Consider the following 6,218-nt stretch of genomic DNA (forward strand, 5'->3'; position numbering starts at 1 on the left):
TGTCTCTTCTTATATAGGCACTAATCCCTTTATAAGAACCCCACATCTTGATTCATCTAACTCTAATTACTTCTCAAAGGCCCATCATGTTTCCAAATGCCATCCTATTTGGGGTTAAGCCTTCGATACACGGGTTTGTGGGGCAGAGGGACACTGAATGTTACAGACATTCTGCTCATAACAACCTTTTCACTGGTTATAGAATTCTAGGTTGAAGGTTTTTAACACTTTAAAGATGTCATTCCATTTTTTAAAAAATTGTGGTAAATACACATAACACAAAATTCACCAACTTAGCCATTTTTAAGTGTACACTTCAGTGGCCTTAAGCTTATTTACAATGTTGTGCAGCCATCACTAGTGTCCATTTCTAGAACTTTTTCATGGTCTCAAACAGAAACTCTGAATCCATTAAACATTAACTCCCCATTACCCACTTCCCCAAATATCTGGTAACCTTTATTAGGCCTTCTGTTTCTATGAATTTGCCTATTATTCGTTCTTCTTATGAGTAGATTCATGCAATATTTGTCCCTTTGTTACTGGCTTAATTTTTACATAATTCTTATAATGTGTCAGGATTTTACTTCTTTTTAAGATTATCTAAGTTGCATTGTGTATATATATGCTACATTTTGTTTATTCATTCATCTCTTGGTGGACAATTTGGGTTCTTTCTACCTTTTGGCTGTTGTGAATAATGCTGCTGTGAACATGGATGCACAAATATTTGTTCCAGTCCCTGCTTTCAATTGTTTTGGGTATATGCCTGGAAGTGGGATGGTTGGATTATATGATAATTCTATGTTTAACTTTTGAAGAACTGCCATACTGTTTTCCACAGTGCCTGTACCATTTTCACATTCCCACCAGCAGTGCATAAGTGTTTCAATTTCTTCACATCCTCATCAACACTTACTTTCTGTGTTTTATATAATAGCCATCCTGATGGGTGTGAAGTGGTCTCTCATTGAGGGTGTCATTTGCATTTTCTTAATGACTAGCGATACGGAGCATCTTTTCATGTGCTCGTTGTCCATTTGAATATCTTGAATATTCAAGTATTGTTCACATTTTTTATTTGGATTGTTTTTTGTTTTTTTTTTAATAAATATATTCTGAATATTAATCCTTTATCAGATATATGTCCTGTGCACAAATGTTTTTATTTTGATGAAATCCAGTTTATTTTGCTTTTGTTGCACATGCTTTCATTGTCATATCCAGGAAGTTCTCCTTAAATTCAGTGTCATGGAATTTCCCCCCAGTGTTGTGTTTTCTTTCTTTCTTTTTGTTTTTTAAATTTTTTTAACGTTTGTTTATTTTTGAGAGTTCGCTTGCAGTGGAGGGAGAGGAGGGGGAGACAGAGAGAGGGAGTCACAAAATCCGAAGCAGGCTCCAGCTCTGATGTGTCAGCACAGAGCCCGGCGCGGGTCTCTTAACTCACAAACCTGAGCCCAAGTCAGTTGCTCAACGGACTGTATCACCCAGGTGCCCCAACCCCCCTCCCCACTCCCCAGTGTTTTCTTAGGAGTATTATAGTTTTAGCTCTTACATTTAGGTCTTTGGTCCATTTTGAGTTAACTTTTGTATTTGCTATAAGGTAAGATTCCAATTTCATTCATAGGCATTTGGATATGCAGTTTCCTTGGCTTTGGATATGCTTTCTTCATTGAATGGTTTTGGTACTTTTATTTTCCCCCCATCTAACCTTCCCAACAATTGTGTTGTAAATGCCTTTCTCATGTTTCCTATAGAGGTGTTGCCAGCCAAGATAAGGGAGAATTAAGGGTTGCACATACAGACAAGAAGTAAGTTTGAGACATTTAATATTAGTCTCAATAAAGAAAGAAGGATTACTCTGCCACAGAGAGGTTCCAGTTCCAAGAATTTTGACCTGATGGAGTAATGTAGGTGGTGTATATATAAAGTGGACAGGGCCCAGGGAATGGATGGAGACAATTATGACAGAAGTGACTGGTCAGAAAACAGGTGTTTTCACATTTTGTTAGCTACAGTATAGACCCTAGAGCTGCCTCATTTCCTCTCCTTCCCTGCTCCCCACACCTGGTTAGTCCTTCCTAGAAGCCCTTGCCTTGGCCACTTGGGCCCACTACAACTCCTGCTGCACCTGAGCCAGGGTCTTCCTCTGTAGCGCGGTCTGCTGTTCAGGATCCCAGAGCTGGGATTTGTATTGCTTAATTTCAGCTCTGATATAGTCCAGCCTCTTTCCCACTGTGTGGCCCAAGCTTCTCCCATCTCCTTTTGACCAGCACAGGACCCAGAAATTTAAAGACCATGTTGGACTGAACCAGCAGAGCCAATTCCTCCTTAATGATAATATTTTTATTAGTTGCACCTCAGGCTTCTGCTGCCCAGACATGGATTTAACTCAGGTCCTTCTGTAGCTGCTGCTATCTCCACTTCTCCCTGTAGCTTCTTCTGGATTAGTTTAGCCATGGCAGGGATGAAGGTCTGCATGGAGTTGGAGAGGGGCTCTGGGTCTCATACTCTGGAAGGTACCTGAACTCGCCTTTCTGCCTGACATTCTCCCTTCACTATTAATTGAAGTATACCAGTCTTGGCCTCTTGTTGAAAATCAGTTGACTATATATGCAAGAGTTTATTTTGGGGCTGTCTGTTCTATTTCATTGGCCTGTATCTGTCCTTATACCAGTACCACACTATTTGAAATGCTACAGCTTTACATAAGTTTTGAAATCAAGATATTTGAGTCCTCTTTGTTCTTCTTTTTCAAGATTTGTTTTGAGGCCAAAATTCCATATGAATTTTGTGATGAATTTTTGTTTCTGCAGAAAACATAACTGAGATTTTGATAGAGTTTGCATTAAATCTGTAGGTTGATTGGGTAATGTTGACATCTGAACAATATTAAGACATGCCAGTCCATGAACACGAAATGTCTTTCCATTTATTTTTGTGTTCTCTAATTTCTTTAAACAGTGTTTTGTAGTTTTCAGTGTACATGTCTTTCACCTTCTTGGTTAAGTTTATTCCCAGGTATTTTATTCTTTTTAATACTACTGTAATTGGAATTGTTTTCTTAATTTTCTTTTCATATTCTTTATTGCTAGCATTGAGAAACAAAACTGGGGAGCACATGGGTGTGTCAGTTGGTTAAACATCCGACTTCTGTTCAAGTCTTGATCTTGTGGTTAGTGAGTTTTGAGTCCCACATTGGCCTCTCTGCTGTAGCACAGAGCCTGCTTCAGATCCTCTGACCACCCCCCCCACCACCTCCCCTTCCTTGCTTGTGCTTTCTCTTAAAAATAACTAAACATTAAAAAAAAAAAAAAAAAAGTTAAAAAAAACACACAACTGGGTTTCTGTGTGTGTGTGTGTGTGTGTGTGTTTATCTTGGTACTTTGCTGAACTTGTTCATTAGCTCTAACAGGTTTTGTGAGTGTGTATGGAGTGCTATATATCTATGAACAGAGATAATTTTACTTTATTTAGAATTTGGATGCCTTTTATTTATCTTGGGTAATTGCTCCTTTTCAGAACTCTGCCTCAAAAAGGTTTGTTACCTCAGCAACCCTAAGCTCCTAAATCCTACTTTCTCTGCTCTGATACTAACTACTGTGTTGTGCTTAGGCTTCACCATGGTCTGCAGTGTGCTTCCAGGCATAAAGCTGAGATAGTTAAGGACTACATCATGAATTCTCCTTCCAGGGATTACACTGTGATTCTGCCTACCATCCAGTTGTCCAGTATCTGAAAATAGTGCTTAAAGTAACTTTCCCAGTTTTATATGTCAAGGGCAGTAGTCTGGTAACACTTAATTCCATCATGGATGGCAGTGAAAGTCTATTTACATACTACATTGTGATGATTCTTTTACAATAATGGCTTTGTTAATGAATCTGTACTTTTTTTTAAACTACCTTTAACAGTTTGTTCAGGTACTGATTCTCTCAATTCTTTCTGTAGAACATAGAACATGTTTAATGACACCCCAACACACTACATACTATGGCTGAATTTAGGTTTCATTTTAGTATACAGCCAGACTTCAGCTCACAGTAATTGAGTCATGCTTACCAAGACCCAGTTGTGTTTGTTTCCATAAGTTTCTATGCTAGTTTTCCTTGAAATTGTGATTATATAATTTAATTGAATACTATGATCTGATTGCTATATAGGGGACAAGGAGTTCTTTCTGTGACAGTTCTGTTGAATACTTTGAAAAGGCAATATAATGGAGGGGCACCTGTGTGGCTGGCTCAGTTGGTTAAACATCTGGCTCTTGATTTCTTGATTTTGGCTCAGGTCATGATTTCACGGTTCATGAGTTTGAGCCGTACATCGGGCTCTGTGCTGAATGCACGGAGTCTGCTTGGGATTCTCTATCTCCCTCTCTGTCTGCCCCTGCCCACTTGTTCACACACTCTCTCTCTCTCAAAAAATAAATAAACATTTAAAAAAAAGAAAAGACGATAATGGTGAATTTCTTTTAAAAAAAGTTTTTTTTAAACGTTTATTCATTTTTGGGAGACAGAGACACGGTGTAAGCAGGGGTGGGGCAGAGAGAGAGGGAGACACAGAATCTGAAGCAGGCTCCAGACTCTGAGCTGTCAGCACAGAGCCTGATGTGGGGCTCAAACTCATGAACTGTGAGATCATGACCTGAGCAGAAGTCCGATGCTTAACGACTGAGCCACCCAGGCACCCTGATGATGGTGAATTTTTAATGAATTCTGTCAAATTAGGTGGAGGTGAAACAATTACAAAAGATTATAATGTAAAAAGGAAATCATAAAATTCTAGACAGATTTTGGACTCTGATTGTTTCACAAATGTCTTTGCATTCTAACTTCACAAAAAAAAACCCCAAACTAATAAATTAACTTATTTTCCTGGTAACTTGTCAAAGAAACGACACTTAGAATTCTAATCATTGGACCCATACTCGAAGAAAAAATACTGGCCCTATTATCAGATTATTAGAAGAGTGTACATGTATGCTTTTTAAGTTAAAATACAGTGTATAAGGTGTGAATGTATATGTGTGCACATGCATGCACATCTGTGTGTATATTTACTTACTTAGGTGGTCCCCTGTCATCACTAGAACTTTCAGCTAACTGACTGTCAATTCCTGAGTCAGAAAGGAGACTTCTGTTGGGTAATTTCACTTTTATTCTAAATTAACAAGGAATTGTCTTACACATCTTAATGTGCCTCCTCACAGTCTGGTTTGATCTTCACATCTTTGCCTCTTGAATATTGCTTTGTTAAACAGAAGCATTTAGGGGCTCCTGGGTGGCTCAGTTGGTTAAGTGTCCGACTGCAGCTCAGGTGGTGATCTCATGGCTAGTGAGTTGGAGTCCCTCATCGAGCTTGCCACTGCTGTCAACGCAGAGCCTGCTTCAGATCTTCTGTCACTCGCCCCAACCCTGCCCCTTCTCCTTCTCCGTTTGCATTCTCTCTCTCAAAAATAAATAAATCTTTAAAAAATCTTAAAAAAAAAAACGATTTACCTTTGGATCTGTTATTTTTTATTACTTCCAGCCTCCTTTGCAGATTTAATTAATTTCATTTCTTGCTTAAACTATTTCTTGATTTTAAGAAGTTAATTTACCTTCTGTTCCTTTGCTTTGATATTTTTTCAACAATTATTTGATATTTGGTTCTTTGCTGCTATGGCTTTTGTTTTCATAGTTCTTAACGTATGTTGTGTGTATGTCAGCCTTTTAATTTATTACCAGGGTATGAGGAGGACTGTTTGATTAAAAAATTGGATCTTTTCAGACTATTCCAAGTGCTCTGTGGCCACACTTTTTTGTCCTTTTATTTCGCCTTCTGAAAAAGCTCCTACATGCCTGATAACTACATGACTTAGTGATTTAAAAATCCCAAAACTTCTGGAGCATTGGATTAAAAAGAAAAAAAAAAGTCGCCTTAACTGTTACAAAGTTGATCATTATTATTATAGCTTTCTTCTTAAAATTATTAGCTTAGTAACTTTCAAAATGACTCAGAGAAGCATGTTGGTTTTCACTGACACAATATTGATCATTTAATTTGTGAGGCATGTTTTTTTTTGTTTTTTTTTAGTAACTTTCAGTTGTTTCAAAATTAATAGAAACCAAAGATTGTTTTGTGTGTTTCCTTGTATAAAAATGAAGTCTCCCAATGAATTTTCCTGATTTGAGGGGGGGAAAGTTTTAGCATTTTTTAAAAATTGTACTATTCTC

At 37.8% G+C, this 6,218-nt stretch overlaps 1 protein-coding gene and 1 pseudogene across 2 annotated transcripts in view; one reads left to right on the forward strand and one right to left on the reverse strand.

The window, feature by feature from the left end:
* NDUFS4 (NADH:ubiquinone oxidoreductase subunit S4) overlaps nucleotides 1-6,218 on the forward strand; it is a 112,785-nt gene that overhangs the window by 62,638 nt on the left and 43,929 nt on the right. The window lies entirely within an intron of this gene.
* On the reverse strand, nucleotides 2,072-2,460 carry LOC132682348 (prefoldin subunit 6 pseudogene; annotated as a pseudogene).

The sequence above is a fragment of the Panthera onca genome, chromosome A1 (genome assembly GCF_046562875.1).
Source record: "Panthera onca isolate mPanOnc1 chromosome A1, mPanOnc1 haplotype 2, whole genome shotgun sequence".
Taxonomy (NCBI): Eukaryota; Metazoa; Chordata; class Mammalia; order Carnivora; family Felidae; genus Panthera; species Panthera onca.